General features: G+C 33.7%; 1 protein-coding gene across 4 annotated transcripts in view; it reads left to right on the top strand.

Moving 5' to 3' along the window:
* The window catches only part of LOC145258276 (stress-activated protein kinase JNK-like), a 432258-nt gene that overhangs the window by 100935 nt on the left and 313783 nt on the right, over nt 1-17540 (top strand). The window lies entirely within an intron of this gene.

The following is a 17540-nucleotide window of genomic DNA, read 5'->3' as shown; positions in this document are numbered from 1 at the left end:
TTAATCTTCTGAATATTTGTGATAGAATGGATTTCAGTACAGTTAATTTGAATACGCAATTGGAATTATGCTTATACTAGCAAGACTACCCTGCTTTGCCTGGTTTAAAAATTTAAAAGAAAATAGGTGTATGAGATATCTACCTAAAATAAAACATAAATTAAAGTACATGAAAGAAAAGAAAAGGGAAACATTGTCCAACAACAAAAACTAATAATACTTTCAATGTCTCTCTCTCAAAATCTAGAAAATTGTATCCTTATTATAGTTTTCTATACCAAATTAACCTGGAAAGGTTGATAATATTGAAACTTTTGGACCGTTTAATTAGTACAAGAGGATTTTATGTTGTACTTGAACATGTTTTAAAGCAATCAAAGGCATAATACTATAGCATGTTTAGATGTGTCCATCTGAAATACTAGCAGTAAACAATGATCTCATGTACAATGGTTTCCTTTTTAACACCTTTACTTTTTGTATTTTTTGAAAGGCTTTCAATGCTTTAAACATGACAATATGACAATAAAAAAAAGGGAAATCCTCCAAGAGAGTTATAGTGTACTTTGTATTTGTTATCATCTAAGAAGAATTGAGTCAGATCCTTATTTGATCTGGGACGGCATCTTAAATGAGTGTCGCACAGTTTAAGACATGATCATCAGTCACTCATGATTCTGCAGTTAAAGACCATATATCTAAGTGATTGACTCCAGATCAGTTGTCACTGTTGCCAGTCATATTTTTATCTGTCCCCAACTCTTGAGGTAAGTTAGATGCCATGCCAAGGAGTGGGTTAAAAACTTGTGGATGGAAGGGGGGGGGGGCATTTAATTCAGACATGCATAATCTTTCCTTTATTATAATAGATGAATGTGTTCTTATTCATATTTTGCTATTGGCATTTTATGCACTTTGTACTACATCAACTGAATATTACAGTATTGATTTTGTTTTCCTCAACTGGAATGGGTTCAATCAATGTCTATCAAATACATTGTTAGGTATTTAAATTAGCAATTCAATGAACTAGGTTTGAAAGAGATGAGAGAGCAACCCCTTTCTTACCATTTTTTTTATAGAATCAATCTCTATATTCAGGGAACATATTTTCCATACTGATTGTCCAATTTGAATCCTTAAAAGTAATGAGATTAATAATCCACTTATAGAATTGAAATATGTTTTTGTTACTGTTGTTTCTCTTTCCATACGTTTTATGAAAGCCATATTGATAGAATTAACAATAAATATCCAGTTCCCTTCCCCACTGTCAACAGAAAAATAAAACTGCAATTCTATTTTTATTTTTTGTACGATTACATGTCAACACTCTGAAAATACCTTGAAAAAATTTGCAAACTTTATCCAGAATGCATGATAAATAACAGAGACAATATATGTACATACACACATATTGTGTTAGAGGTGAGAAATCCCAAAATTTGAGGCAAGTGAAATGGGAGATAGTGTTAGGATGGGAGGGAGTTCAACTAGTGATGGGGAAAGCAGTTTATTTAAGTATTGCTGTTTAAAATAAACTGTAATATCTGCAAATACATTTGTTAATTTTGAACATTGTTGCAAGATTGAAATAGACTGGTAATATTTATTGAAAATTCTTTCATCTACTTTTGAAAATATATTTGAGTTCAAGTGAAAATACTTATACAATTTTGACTTGAATTAAATCTATTTTCTATAATGTTAATGCTAGTTGTCTTTTGTTTTCATTTGAAATTATTTTACAAATTGTAAACATTTCTAACATTTCCTATAAAAATAAAAAAATAGTCATGTTTCTATTCTTTGTTTAATCTTTTCTCTTACAAATATTATGTTGATTAAATTATTAGAATCTGAACAACCTTTTCCACTGTGTTGCCTTGGATATGGCCACTTGGTAATAATAAAAGCATACGAGTTTCAGCAATTTTCAGTTTACAAGTGAAAGTTGAAATTTAGTCAAATAGTCTCTCTCAGGTGCTTATAGATTTGCAATTATTACTTAGTACTCTATGCATTTGTATTAATATATATATATATATATATATATTTGTATAATATATACAGGAATTTACATCGGTAGTCGGTACCAACGGTTTCAAGCCCGGTAGTTGAGGACTGCTCTTAATGTCCGCCTCAGGCTCTCTTCAGCCGACTCTCTATTAGAGATATATATATATATATATATATATATATATATATATATATATATATATATATATATATATATATATATTTTAAAAATAATATATATACTGCTCCCCATGTGGGGGTACCAAATTGGTTAAAGGGAAAATTATTCCCAACTCGCATTTAGGTATAAATGCATTTTCGTAAATAATTGAATTCATTCAAAAACATATCGCTAAAATCAAAACAAACAACATATATATATATATATATATATACTAGCAGAGGTTACCCGGCGTTGCCTGGGTGATCGGCCCCCTTCCCACTCCGAGGGGTAACAAAAAAAGTCACCCCTCTGGATTTACATGCTTGGTGCCGGCCTCCCCCCTTCAGGGAGAGATAATCCCCAACCCCACCTTTAGGGAGGAGGGTCCCTGGAGGTTTCTCCCCCCCCCCCCCCCAAGAAAAAAGTCACCTCCTCCTGGCGTCTTCGCCCCCCACCCCACCCTTGGGGGGGGCACCAGCTCCCTCCTTTGGGGGTAGAAACTGCCAAGCCCCTTCCTTTCGGGTGAGAAAATGCCAGGCTTCCCCTTTTGGTGGGGGGATGGTGGCGTGGCCTTCGTTATAAAGATGGCCGGCCAGCTGAAAAAATGACGTCATCGCCAAGGTCCCAACAAGCAAGATATGTGAAACTCTTAGACTGTCAAAAATGAACAGTAATTTTTACAGACAGCGTTACAAAACTTCAAAATTGGATTGAAATAAAGAACACAATGATTTATACTGAAACTCATCTAATATTAATAATAAAAAATAATTAAAAAAACACAAGTTGTTTGTTTAAGTATTATAAGCAATTGAATATTTCGTTGTATTATAGATTTTAAAGATTAGAATGCGTTCTTTAATTACTTATAAATTACATTTTAAAAAAGTGAAGGAACACGATTTGATTTGTAGTAAACTTGAAGTTTATTTAATATAATTAAATGAAAATTATGCATGTAAGATTATGAATATTTGAAGCAGAACACAAGCAAAACATTTGATATGAGTTAAGACAATAAACAAATATTAAAATTAAACTATTTTTTTAATGAAAATGGATTTTTTTTAAATCAAAATGAATATTTTTTTAATCAAAATAAATATTTTTTAATCAAAATGAACCACAATATTTTTAAATACAAATGAACCGCAATATTTTTTCAAAATCAAAAACAATATTTTTTCAAAATCAAAAACAATATTTTTTCAAAATCAAAAACAATATTTTTAATGGGTTTGTTACTGTACACATAGATTCGAAAAAGTTGTCAAAAAACAAATATATAACAAATAAATGTTATCAAAGGCAAGATAAGTTACTTTTCTACCAAACTGGATATATTTTTCGTATTTTTATTCAATGTAACATGTTTATTCAGCTCGAAAACCATACAGTGTTTACCGATGTATTGGAAAATTCAAGATGGCGTCTGACTCCCTCTTTAACACAGTAAGTTTGGGAAAAGGTGTTATAAATAAAAAACTGGATAAAATACTGTTAAAAACTCGCTCAATATATGTTACCGTGACATAGCTTGACATATATTCGGCGGGTTTTTAATAGTATTTTTTGTAGTTTTTTATTTATAACACCTTTTCCCATACTTACCGTGTTAGAGAGGGAGTGAGGCGCCATCTTGAATTTTCCAATACATCGGTAAACACTGTATGGTTTTCGAGCTGAATAAACATGTTACATTGAATAAAAACACGAAAAATATATCCAGTTTAGTAGAAAAGTAACTTATCTTGCCTTTGATAACATTTATTTGTTATATATTTGTTTTTTGACAACTTTTTCGAATCTATGTGTACAGTAATACAAACCCGTTTTTCGAGCTGAATAAATATGTTACATTGAATAAAAACACGAAAAATATATCCAGTTTGATAGAAAAGTAAATTATCTTGCCTTTGATAACATTTATTTGTTATATATTTGTTTTTTGACAACTTTTTCGAATCTATGTGTACAGTAATACAAACCCGAAATGAACTTAAAGACCACGAGTGAACGCGCATTTTTTTTTTTAGTTTAGTTTCATATATATATATATATATAGACTTCGTGGTTTGGTGGGGGATGCCCTTTTCTCTACCCTAGAAAAGTAACTTATCTTGCCTTTGATAACATATATTTGTTTAGTGACACACAATATGGTTTCCGCTCTGCAAGATCTACTGCAGATGTGCTGACGGTTATATCCCACGGGATTGGTGGGTCTCTTGACAAAGGCTTCCTTTCTAGGGCAATTGCTCTTGACATATCAAAGGCCTTTGACAAAGTATGGCATAAGGGTCTACTTCACAAGATTTCCAGCTACGGTATAACTGGAAATGTTTTCTCAATCATTAAATCATTTCTCTCCGATGGGCTCATGGGAGTAGTGGTAGATGGACAAAAATCGGAGGCCTGCAATATAAATGCTGGAGTCCCTCAGGGGTCAATCCTCGGCCCAACTCTCTTCCTGATCTACATCAATGACCTCCCTAAACACATACTTAAATCATTCGTTGACATCTATGCTGATGACACGACCATCTACGGCAACACATCAAAGGCTGTAAATGACGAAGTTCTCTCTGATTCTCTCTCCTCTGATCTCGAGCGCGTGGTTCAGTGGGGGAAGATGTGGCTAGTTACCTTTAATGCATCTAAAACCAAACTCCTATCCTTACATCATCAATGCTCTGATCCCCAGCTGGCATCAATTGTGATGGATGGCTCTCGTCTGGGTGAGGCCCCGTGTTTTGACAAGCTTCTGGGTTTGACCTTTGCTCCTGATCTGAAATGGAACACGTACATCAAGTCTGTTGCCAAGGTCGCAGGAAAGATGGTGGGATCCTTCTACCGCTCCAGAAGATATCTCACTACTGATGCAATTCTCTATCTATATAAAAGCCAAGTGCGGCCAAGGATGGAGTACTGTTGCCATATCTGGGCAGGAGCTGCCAAAAACAGCCTATCATGCCTTGACAGAGTACAAAATAGACTTCGTGGTTTGGTGGGGGATGCCCTTTTCTCTACCCTGCAACCCCTCTCCCACAGAAGAGACGTTGCGAGCCTATCCTTGTTTTATCGTTATTTTCATGGCAGGTGCTAGTCTGAACTCCAATCTCTGGTCCCCCCTCGCCAAACTTTCACGAAAATCACCCGTCTAGCTGAATCCACTGTGAAAAATTTCCCCCACTCTATATCTGTGCCTAAATCAAAACGCGGATTTCATGAGCAAAGCTTCTTTCTTAGAACTGCACGCCTGTGGAACTCTGTTCCGTCTGCCTGCTTCCCTCCGGACTACAACTTGGATGTCTTTAAGTCTAATGTTAACAAATTCCTTATGAACCGCCCCCCCTAATTAAACACTTCATAAAATCTCCTCACTAACGTGATGTACTTGCAATAACCCTTATCCCTGAGTGGCTTCCGGGCCTTGATAAGTGGTGATCACTGTGTAAAAAAAAAAAAAAAATATATATATATATATATATATATATATATATATATATATATATATATATATATAAAAATAAGTATTTTTAAATTTTATCTTTCTAGCTTAAAAAAAAGTTTAAAAATTTTATCAGCAGGCATAATTTATTTTTAAATATTGAAAAATTTCAGGAAAATTAATTTTTGCTAGATTTTTAAAACGTGTGTCAACAGCTTAAAAAATCGTCTCTTCAAAAGAACGTGTTTTAAAGAGGATGGTAGTGAACGTGTGTGTGTGTGCGCGTGTGCTGGGTAGTAGTACGAATAGTCTGTCCTTTGGAGGACAGCGTTTGTTTTCGTGTTGTGTGTACGTGTAGCGCCAGAATGGCGGACGTGGTGTCGGAGGTTGGATTGTGATGGCTGGTGTAAGTTTCGTAATTTTGTAATTTGTAAATGGCAAGTTAGGAAAAAAATAAACCCTTCCAAGATGGACAATAAATAAGGCCATAATATTTTATGGTAAATTTAAGAACGTAGGAACCATAGTTTTTTTAGGAGATGTGATTATAGGATTAACCAATCAGAAATCGTCTGTGGCACACACATCTCTGTTTTTATAGATATATAGATAGATATATACTAGCAGGGGTACCCGGCGTTCCCTGGGTGTGCAGAGGTGGTGTAGTAAGGATCTGGGGTGGGGGAGGATCAAAAAGGTGGTAGTAGCGGGGTGGTGATTAAAACAACAGTAGGCAGCCCGGGTGGAGAGAGGTGTTAAAAAAAAAAGTGGTATAGGCAGGCAGGCTCGAACCTGTAACGCGAAGGAAGAGAAGAAGGTGAAATAAAACCTAACATCTAAGTTGATGCGTCAAACGTAAAACCAGAAGTTGCGAGCATTGGAATTAAGGGTAGTCAATCAAAAGAAGATGATGACCTGCAAAAATGTTGACAAAAAAAAAAACGACCCCTCCTTATTGAAAACTGCCCAGTTGAGGGTGAATGAATTAATGTTTTTGGACAATTTTTTGATATTTAAAAAGACCGGGCGTTAAAACAACAACAATTTTTTCACGTTCTGACGCATCTGTCGAAAGTTTTTGCGAGGCACACATGCACACATTTTACCTTTTATATAATAGATTATTTGAATATTGGTCAAATTCTATTTTGGTCAACTTAATTGGTTTCAACATTACTCAAAAACAACTTATTTTTCTGAAACTATATTTTAGTAAAAAAACTAAAAACCATTCTATAAAAGCCAGATAGATCCCATTATTTTATTATACCACATCTGTTCAAATGTAAACATGCTTATCACAATATTCTTATGTGGATCTATATTAAAGAACCTTGCTAAACTTTGTGGTTATATTTCCATAATTTTATCATACTATATTTTTTCAAACTGTAACAATCCTGATATCTGTCTGTGTAAGTACACAGACAGATATCAGGATTGTTAAAGTTTGTGACATATTTCCATTCTATGGAGGCCAGGCACGAATGTAGACCCCACAATTTTCATTCCTGTTCAATCTGAAACATACTTATCAAAGTATTCTATTCGCATCTATATCAAAAACCCTTGTAAAAGTTTTTGTTTTTTATTTCTATTTTTTGGGGAGCGGGCGCATATGCAGACCCTACAATTTTAATAAACCACCATTGTTTAAAATCTAACATAGCCATTTTTGCCCCTTGATACCTCTTCTGTGTGGTCAGTTTATCAATCACATTACTAAATATTAAAGTAGCTCTAGGATATTTGCCTATCAAGCTTATTATATATCGGAATTACAACGAGCACTGTACTTTTCTTGTATTTTAATTAAATTAGTAATTTTACTATCACATTAAAATACACTCTGCTCTTTAGACTACTGTTCTAATCTCCTTTAAAAATATATATATTTATATATATATATAAAATGAAAGAAAAAGAAACAAAAGCAGAAACCTACCGTAAGAATTACAAACATTTTACTGTTTTATCATCTTTTTAGACAGTTATTTTTCCGGGGGTGGGGGTGGGGCAATAACATTTTTTTTTTTTTTTTTTAGCCACCCGACGACTGCAGTTTATGTAAAACAATTTTTTGTTTATGCAATTTATTTTGCAGCAAAAAAAATTTTTTTTTTTGTTTTGTTTTTTTACATAGTTTTTTTTTTTTTTTTTGCAGTTGTTAGTTATTTATTGTGTTACTTTTTGGGCAACATGCGGTTGTTTCCTGAGGATAGCCTATTTCTTTAAGGATAGTATTTTCTACCGATTGAAGTAAAGCAGCTGACGACAGTAAAGTAGGCAGAGAAAGGTTGTTACAGAATGTAGAAGGAGGAGGACAAAATTCCTGAACCGGATAGCTTTCTGCTATATGCTTTATTGTAGAGATAAAAGGATTCTTTCTGAATTTTTGTCTCCACATAAATTCACTAAAATAACTGTCAAGCAGATTGCGATTGGTTCCACACTCTGTTTTATTTCATTGTTTTGCCTCCTTCCACATCCTTTTCACAAGATTTGTGCTAGCGTCCACGAAATGAACGCTCTGGTTAACCGTAAGATGTTCGTACCCTTCTGATCCTACTTTGCAGTATGCTTTCCAGCAATTGGAAACTATCGTGCTCCCCAGCAGTATGTACTTTTTTATTAACGGAAGAAAGGTTTCTGATTTACAGTCTGAGACTGTGACAAGAAAACCCTCCTTCTCAGCAGAGTATATCCTCCGAAGACCCAGAGCGATTTGACGAATGCTCCTGACATTATGTTTCGTCTGTTGAAAACGGACTCGTCAACTTCCACTGTGTGCCCTGGACATCCGATTTGCCAGAGATTCCTAAGGAAACAGTCTTGGCAAACATCCCTCAGGAAGTTTTTCCAGTCGGTGAGAGTGTGATTTGACCCAATATCGCACTCTCGCCACAGGTTTTTGTGTGTTGCCATTTCGAACGCCCACAAATATATGAATCGTATAATCATAGGTAGCAGGAGATGGGACCTCTCAAAAAAGATGCAAGGACGTCCATTGTCTGCAGTGGCCATTGGTGCACCTCCAGCCGAAACCGTCATTTATGTTTCGTTTCTTCATGATATATTTTCGCCAACATGCTTTGCATCTCCTCTCCGTTGCTAGCAGTTGGTATTCCTGACAGAAAACAAAGATGTTTTCTGTAGATTTACAAATCATTTCCAGCCTGGATTGATTCATTTTCCTTGGTTTTATTTTACTTTTTTTATTTTTTGTTTGTTTTTGATTGAATAAATGCAATGAAACTGCCTTTACTTTTCCTGTTAAAACTCTTTTCTTTCTTTTTTTTTTCTTCTTCTAGCTTTTAACTTCTCTTTTAGCTGCTAATTCGCATCTCTCTTTTGACTCACTCGTTATAATCCAGCGTTTTCCGTTTTTTTCGCCGGACATTGCCGAGCGCAACTCCCGGAAAAACGGGCAAGCAACAAAAACTAATATATAAGAATTATGGAAGAATTAAGATATTGAGCTTTCTTCTCTGCAGGTTGGAATTGAAAAATTCATATAGCAATATACATGGACGATAATCATAGATTCCATTCTGTTTTGTTTGGAAATGAATATACTTTCAAATGAATTAATAAATAATAATGTATATTATATATTTTAAGAGTTTCAAGCAAATAAAACTCGTATTGCATTTGTATTAAAAATTTTGTCATGAGATTTGGAAACTAATCAGAATAGATGTCGCTTTTAATAGTGTCTGAAATACTTTTAACCTGAGTATTGAAAAATTTGAAAAAAAATTATCTTCAGGCACCTACTGTTAAGTAAAATATTTTTACTGTTTTTGTCCATCAAAAGTATAATTGCATGTTGTTTTCTCTTGTGGTAGCTAGCAATTTAAAATGATGGGAAAAAATTGTTTCTATTTGAGTTTAGATGGAAAAACTATCTGTAGCAGCAGTATTACTATTAGCGATAGCACGACTGTAAACAGGTGGATTTTTGTTAACTTTTTATTCTTGAACAAATTTTTGAAAAAATGAAAATATAAATATAAAAAAAGATTCTTTATATGTTTAGTTAGAACTATTTTGTTATCAGAATATAATTAGCTTAAGGGTCATTCCGTGTCAAATCATCCAGAAATATGGGATTTTGAAACCTATATCCCCAGATCTGGCTGTAATTTGCACTGCAGATGGACAATATAGGAACTAAGAAATCCTAAAAATTTGAGCACGTAATTCCAAGTGGTTCCCGATTTAGAGCATTTTTTGTTTTGCCGTTAGTCACATAATGTGATGCCCAGGCAACAATTTCTTTGAATATTTTCTGATTGAAAGATTGTATGACTCTGAAAATTCATCCAAGTAAGTTTTTTGACACAAAGAATCAAAAAATTGCATCAGATTTTCTCAAAAATAAAGCCTTATAGAGAGTTTTTGGATTTTTACACATGTGCTCCAAAATCGAATAAAAAAAGGGTGTGGCTGGTATTGTACATTACTTTTTTCATATATTTTTTTAGACACAATGAATTGTCTTTGGACCAAAAATGGTTAAAAGTTTTTGTTTCATTCACTCACAGTTTCTGTTGAAAGTCGGGTATATTTTTGATGATAATGAAAAATATTCCCTCCTCCTATTGGATGTGATAATCAATTTAGACATGTGTTAAACTTATTTCACACCTTAATTTTGGAATAAATTTTGGTGTAAGCCAGATACTCAAACAGTTAAGTTCTGGTAACAATTTCAATGACCAAGCCATGATAGAAGTATGCTTTTTTTTTTTATAAGAAACTGTTTTATAAGAAATCAGTAATAGGATGCTAAAAATCTAGAAACTTCTAGTACTATCTCAAGCCAATAATTTTGATAAGAAACTTCTTGAGAAACTTTTAACCCTCAAAAGACTGGGGGGGGGGGGTATTTTGACAAAACTTTTTTAACTTTTGTTTATATTTTCCTGAAAATGTGATTTTTTTTTTCGCTCTGATTTTCTATATAACTTCCTGAATATTTCTAACCTATCATATAAAGTGTAAAAAAATCAAATTTACAAAATAATTTTTTTTGAGAGTAACCCCTATAAAATTTTTCAGAAATTCCAAAATATAAAAGTTACCTAAAATGGTCAAAATACAAAATTTTATTGCTTTTCATGATGAGATACTAACACTATGTGGATTTTTTTGGAAACATAAAGATGTTGATTTTCTGCATTTATTTGAAAACATAAATATGTTGATTTTCTGGATTTTTTTGAAAACATAAAGATGTTGATTTTCTGGATCTTTTTGAAAACATAAAGATGTTGATTTTCTGGATCTTTTTGAAAACATAAAGATGTTGATTTTCTGGATTTATTTGAAAACAAAGATGTTGATTTTCTGGATTTTTTTGAAAACATAAAGATGTTGATTTTTTGGATTTATTTGAAAACATAAAGATATTGATTTTCCGGATTTTTTTGAAAACATAAAGATGTTAATTTTCTGGATTCATTTGAAAACATAAAGATGTTGATTTTCTGGATTTTTTTGGAAACATAAATATGTTGATTTTCTGGATGTCTTTGAAAACATAAAGATGTTGATTTTCTGGATTTATTTGAAAACATAAAGATATTGATTTTCTGGATTTATTTGAAAACATAAAGATGTTGATTTTCTGGATTTTTTTGGAAACAAAGATATTGATTTTCTGGAGTTTTTTGGAAACATAAAGATGTTGATTTACGGGATTTTTTTGGAAACATAAAATGTTGATTTTCTAGTTGAAAAAAATCAGTTTTCTAAAAATCACAAGGTTTCTTGACTTGACCATGAATGCAAAGCACTGCTAATTTTTGTTGATATGTGATCTTAGAAGGCTAAGGAACACAAAGATATAAAATTGTTTCAATTGTTTTGTGAGGTTTAGACACATTTTTAAAATTTGAGTTAAGTTGATCCCCCCACCGTAGTCCATTGCACTCCGGAAAAAACCCATGGTTTTGCGAGAGTTAAGAAACAAATCCTACATTACCTTATTGGCTCCTGTAAAAAAGTGAAACTGGTATATTTGTACCAGAAAGCCCCAAATATTCACACCTACAGTGTTTACCTTACAAAATGTCCTTAAACTACATTTCCAGAGTAGTTGACAAATTTAATTAAGAAACTTTTGGAACTATGTATCAAAAATTAAGAAACTTCTTGTACTAGGAGGCCAACTCATGTTTCTTATAAAAAAGCATGGAAGCAAAATGTAGTGCAACTAGTTTCTAATTCTTTTTTACCTTTCTTCAGAAAACTGAATTACTTACGAGGCTTGCTCGATTGTTGTTCAACTCAATTTAAGTGTCACAAGTTTGACTATAATTGATCCAAGAGAATCTATCAGACTTGGAGCAAGGAATTGTTGAGACATTGTTGTAGAGAGTTGGACTGAAAGAAAATGAAGGTGAATTATCAACCATTTGCTTCCATCACAAACAATATTTCCAAAATATTGTTTGTGATGGAGCAAAGACCACAAAGTGTTGTGGTGGATTTTTACAACACAAGAGGACAAAGGTGAACGACTGATATCTTTGCAGATGGCAAATCATTTGGAGGCAAGAGGGTATAATGTAACACCAGGTCATTTTCTTTGTCGTCAGTGCACAAAGAAATATGTGAATCTAACAATTGATGACACAATGGATTTAGACTACGAACCCATGAGTTCTGTGAAAACTTCACAAAAAACCTTGAATGCAAGACTGGTATCCATGGATGTTTCCTCTGTAGTTCTGCACAGTGTTGCTTCTTATAGCCGTGTTCATAGTGTGAAAAGGAAGTTAGAACAAACTGTTGAAACATTCAAAAGTGATAAAGTTGGTGTTAGTGAACTGACTGTGCATAATTAATGCCCAGTGAAACAGACATCAAAGAAAAAGCAGCAGAATTGAATCGATTACATTATCTGATGAAAGAGAAGTTAAAGAGCGCTTCAACTCCTGATAAAATCCAAATCATGACACTTGCTTCTGATTTCTGGTCTCGTGAATACAGTTCCAAATTCTTCAATATGTCTGAGTATGCTGTTCGAACTGCCAGAGAACTGACAAATAGTATTTTGTCAAAACCTAACTCTAACAAAGGGAAACGATTTTTACTGGAGAGAGTCGACATGATAATACAAATGTATGAGAATACAGTTGCCAAATACCAGCCAAAAAGGACTTTGTTAGTATACAAGGGGCGTGCAATAAGTAATGCCCCTGATCCACTTCCCATAGGCAGTAGAGCAACAAAACTTGGCACAGTTATTAGTCTTTCTCTGCATAGGAACCACCCAGAGTTATGCATTTCTCCCATCGTTTGATGCAGCTCTGGAGACCATTTTTGTAGAACACCCCAGGTTGGTCCTCCAACCACGACATGACTTCAGAAATCAAGGCTGCATCATCTGGGAAACGCTTTCCTTTCAAAAACAACTTCATGGCTGGGAAGAAGTGAAAGTTAGAGGGTGCAAGGTCAGGAGAGTAGGGAGGATGGAGGGTAATTTCATAACCACGCGCCCGTGCTTCTAATCTGGCGACATGCAAGTTGTGGACCAGAGCGTTGTCCTGGAGGAGGAGGGTACCTTTGCTGATCTTGCCCCGCCTCTTGATTTTGATAGCTTCCCTTAATTTCCTCAAAAGTGAAGCATAATAGGCTCCTGTAATTGTGGTACCCTTTGCCAGGAAATCTGTCATCACTACTCCGTCCTGGTCCCAGAAGACTGTGACCATGACCTTGGCAGCGAAGGGCTGCACCCTTGCCTTCTTTGGAGGTGGTGAGTTCAAGTGCTTCCACTGCATTGACTGGGCTTTGGTCTCTGAATCATAGTGATGGACCCAGGTTTCATCCTGTGTAATCAGTCTTTTGAAAAACTTTGACTCATTTTCTTGGCACATCTCCAAATTCATCCTCAAGCACTCAACGTGTTCTCGTTTCTGGAATGGTGTGAGCAACCTGAGAATCCATCTGGCAGACATCTTATGCATATGCAAATGGTCATGAATGATAGTTTCCGCAGACCCTGTACTAATCTTGACATCTTGGGCTATTTGGCAAATAGTAATGCGCTGATCTTCCAAAATGGCAGCCTCAACTTGACAGGCAGATGCCGTATCAATGGCAGAAGGGGGGGGGGCAACCAGATCTGGGAGCTGTTTTCACAGACTTACGGCCATGTTTGAATTCACGATGCCAGCATTTTACAAGGTCATATGATGGGGCATTATCACCATAAGTTTCTTTCATTTCATAAAAAGTCTCCTGTGGTGTGCGTCCTTTCAAATACAAAAACCGGATCACTGCTCAACATTCAACAGGCTCCATTTCACACCTGACTCAGTTGAAACACCTGAAAAACAGAAACCACAATTAGCTCAGAGCTGTAATTTGCCACATAACCCGTAGAGATATAAATCATTGCACATGCAAAATTTCAGCTAGATCAGACAACTGAAAGGGGGTCAGGGGCATTACTTATTGCACGCCCCTCGTAGCAAAGGGTGTTCACAAAAAAATACGTTTGATAGTGTCTAATTTGCATGAACTGTATGTTGCTTTTAAATAGAAGTATCCCAATGTCAAAGTGGAGTTTCCAAATTTGCGGAAATGTGTCCAAAGTGGTGTGTTTTAGCTGGATCTGCGGGTATACATTCTATTCTGTGACATGTCAGAATGCAAAACTTCTTGTTGATGCCATGAAGTGGAACATCACTTACAAAGATTTGATTTCAAAGTTAGTTTGTGATTCTTCTAACAAAGAGTATATGATGCATCACTCTGAAAATTGCCCTCGTAGAGAAGCATTGCAGAAATTCTTTGAGGTGCTGTATGATATGAAGCCTGATGATGAGTTTCATTTTAGTCGATGGGACACATCCAGCCATGCAACATTAACATACGCAGAATATAAAGATCTGTTGATTGACACCATTGATAATCTTACTACACAATCATATCTAGCAAAATGCCAAGCCAGATACTTGAATCAAAAGATATAGAATCTTTGTTCCAATAAGGTCCTTGTTCTGGGAGACTTTGCAGAAAACTTTCAAGACAAAATTCAAAGTTATCATTGGAGTAAGGAATATTGCACCCTGCACTTAGTGGTGATTTACTACCGAGATTCTGATCACCAACTAAAGCACATTTCATTGTATTTTATTTCAAATGACAACACCCATTACATTGCATTCGTGTATCGAACTCAGACACTGACTGGTCACTTAGTCACAAAGGACATACATAATAACTGACCAAGAGTATCAAAAAACCATTTCTGCATTTCAATGGCATATAGAACACAGCAGCATGTAAATGTTGAATGCTGACTTTGGTTGTGAAATCTACTAGTTTCTGAATACCATTTCATTGCAACTGTTTTATCTTTATTTTTAATGGACGTCTGTTTGAAGACGAAATTCTTGGAATATGGCATGAATGGTCACTCTCCTGACTTAACCCCATACAGATTGAAACTGGTTGCTTCCCATGAAGGTACTTCTCAGGGAATAGTTCAAGTTCGTTTTTGTGTATGAAATAGTATGTTCACTCAATGAGGGGCCTAGCTAAAACAAACAGTCCTTATCAAAATTGCCATGTTTTGTATAAGAAAAAGGAATAAGGGGAGGAGTCAAAAAGGCAGAAAATGAGTGTACATAGTTTTTGAAGACTTTTTCAAATGTTTTTACTTTCAAACAAATAATGAACAAGAACTTTTAGCCATTTTTGGTGAAGCACAATTTAATGTGCGAGATAAATATATTGAGAATGCTTTTGTGAGAACTACTTTTATTATAAATATCTTATGGAATTGAGCCTGTTTACTTCTAGCATCTGGTTTACTCCAAAATGAAGGTGTGAAATAAGTTTAACACATGTCTAAATTGATTATCACATCCAATAGGAGGAGGGAATATTTTTCATTATCTTCAAAAATATACCCGACTTTCAACAGAAACTGTGAGTGAACGAAACAAGAACTTTTAACCATTTTTGGTCCAAAGACAATTTATTGTGTCTAAAAAAATATATGAAAAAAGTAATGTATTACTATACCAGCCACACCCTTTTTTTATTCGATTTTGGAGCACATGTGAAAAAATCCAAAAACCCTTAATATCTCTATAGGGCTTCATTTTTGAGAAAATCTGATGCAATTTTTTGATTCCTTGTGTCAAAAAACTTACTTGAATGAATTTTCAGAGTTATACAATCTTTCAATCAGAAAATATTCAAAGAAATGACATCACAAAATTGTTGCCCGACCGTCACATTATGTGATCAACGCCAAAACGAAAAATGCTCTAAATCGGGAACCGCTTGGAGTTATGTGCTCAAATTTTCAGGATTTCTTAGTTCCTATATTATCTATCTGCAGTGCAAACTATAGTCAAATCTATGGATATGGGTGTCAATCCCTGGATGATTTGACACGGAACAACCCTTAATTAGAGCTATTCAGTTATCAGAATGTATAATTAAAGCAGTCCCTTCCAATCAGTCCAGCATTATGAACTTTGTTCAAATTGCAATTTCTCGCATATTTCTGATTAAATTTTTAAAGTATTTATATGGTTGAAAAGACAAAAAAATAAACTTTCTAAATGTATAACTTGCATGCACTTTTTATCCACTGCATTAATTTTTAATTGTGAATTAAAAAGTGTTTTGTTTTGAACAACCAAAGATATGAAATGATTTATTTGGTTCAAGTGTGCGAGCGGTACCCCCCACCCCGACCCCCATATTTTTTATTTTCATCTTTTTCAGCGGATTATTATCGAATGGAAACTAGTCTACCCGATTATCAAAAAAATAAAAATACAAATCAATATTTAAATATTTGTAGATGGTGCTCAGTTTCTAGTGAAGTTAAGAAGAAAAAAAACGTTTTTAACTGGAAAGTTTAACAAGAAATGTAATTGAAAATAAAAATCTAATTCATCCAAAATTTGTGAACGATTTGTCAGTCAGCTTTAGCAAAAAAAATTTTTTATATTTAAATAGGTGGCCAAAAAATACTTGATACTTTTCCAAACGTCATGTTTTCTATTTTAGAGTGATGTCATTTGTTTTAAATAAATTTATTTTTGTCTGCTTGTTTTGATTCTTGTAAAGTTTCACACGCTCATTTAAAAGTAATTTTATGTTCAAAATCTAAGCCATAACATTTTCAAAAACCAATAATTATGAACCGAATAATGAATTATGACACGTAAATATAAGTGTCAAACATCCTCTTAAGAAAGAAAAAAAAAAAACTCCCTTTATCTTACTTTTAACCCTAGGTATGAATAGCAAGCTTCCTCCTTAAACCTTCTTTAGCCCTAATAATAATGCTAAGTTCAAGTGGCAAGTTCTCCACTAAACAAAATTAGTGTCAGAAGTGTCAAAAAAATACAAATAACAAACAGACCCTTCTTTGAAAAAAATGCACATGATTTATATCCCATAAAAAAATTTATATCCCATAAAAAAATTTATATCCCATAAAAAGATTTATACCCCATAAAAAAAATTTATACTCCATAAAAAAATTTATATCCCATAAAAAAAATTTATACCCCATAAAAAAATTATATCCCATAAAAATAATTTATATCCCATAAAAATAATTTATACCCCATAAAAAAAATTATATCCCATAAAAAAAATTATATCCCATAAAAATAATTTATATCCCATAAAAAAAATTTATATCCCATAAAAAAATTTATATCCCATAAAAAAAAATTATATCCCATAAAAATAATTTATATCCCATAAAAAAAATTTATACCTCATAAAAAAATTATATCCCATAAAAAAATTTATATCCCATAAAAAAAATTTATACCCCATAAAAAAAATTATATCCCATAAAAATAATTTATATCCCATAAAAATAATTTATACCCCATAAAAAAAATTATATCCCAT

This window comes from Euprymna scolopes, chromosome 33 (genome assembly GCF_053919585.1).
Source record: "Euprymna scolopes isolate OS-2025 chromosome 33, ASM5391958v1, whole genome shotgun sequence".
NCBI lineage: Eukaryota > Metazoa > Mollusca > Cephalopoda > Sepiida > Sepiolidae > Euprymna > Euprymna scolopes.
This window is presented reverse-complemented; position numbering and strand designations above follow the sequence as displayed.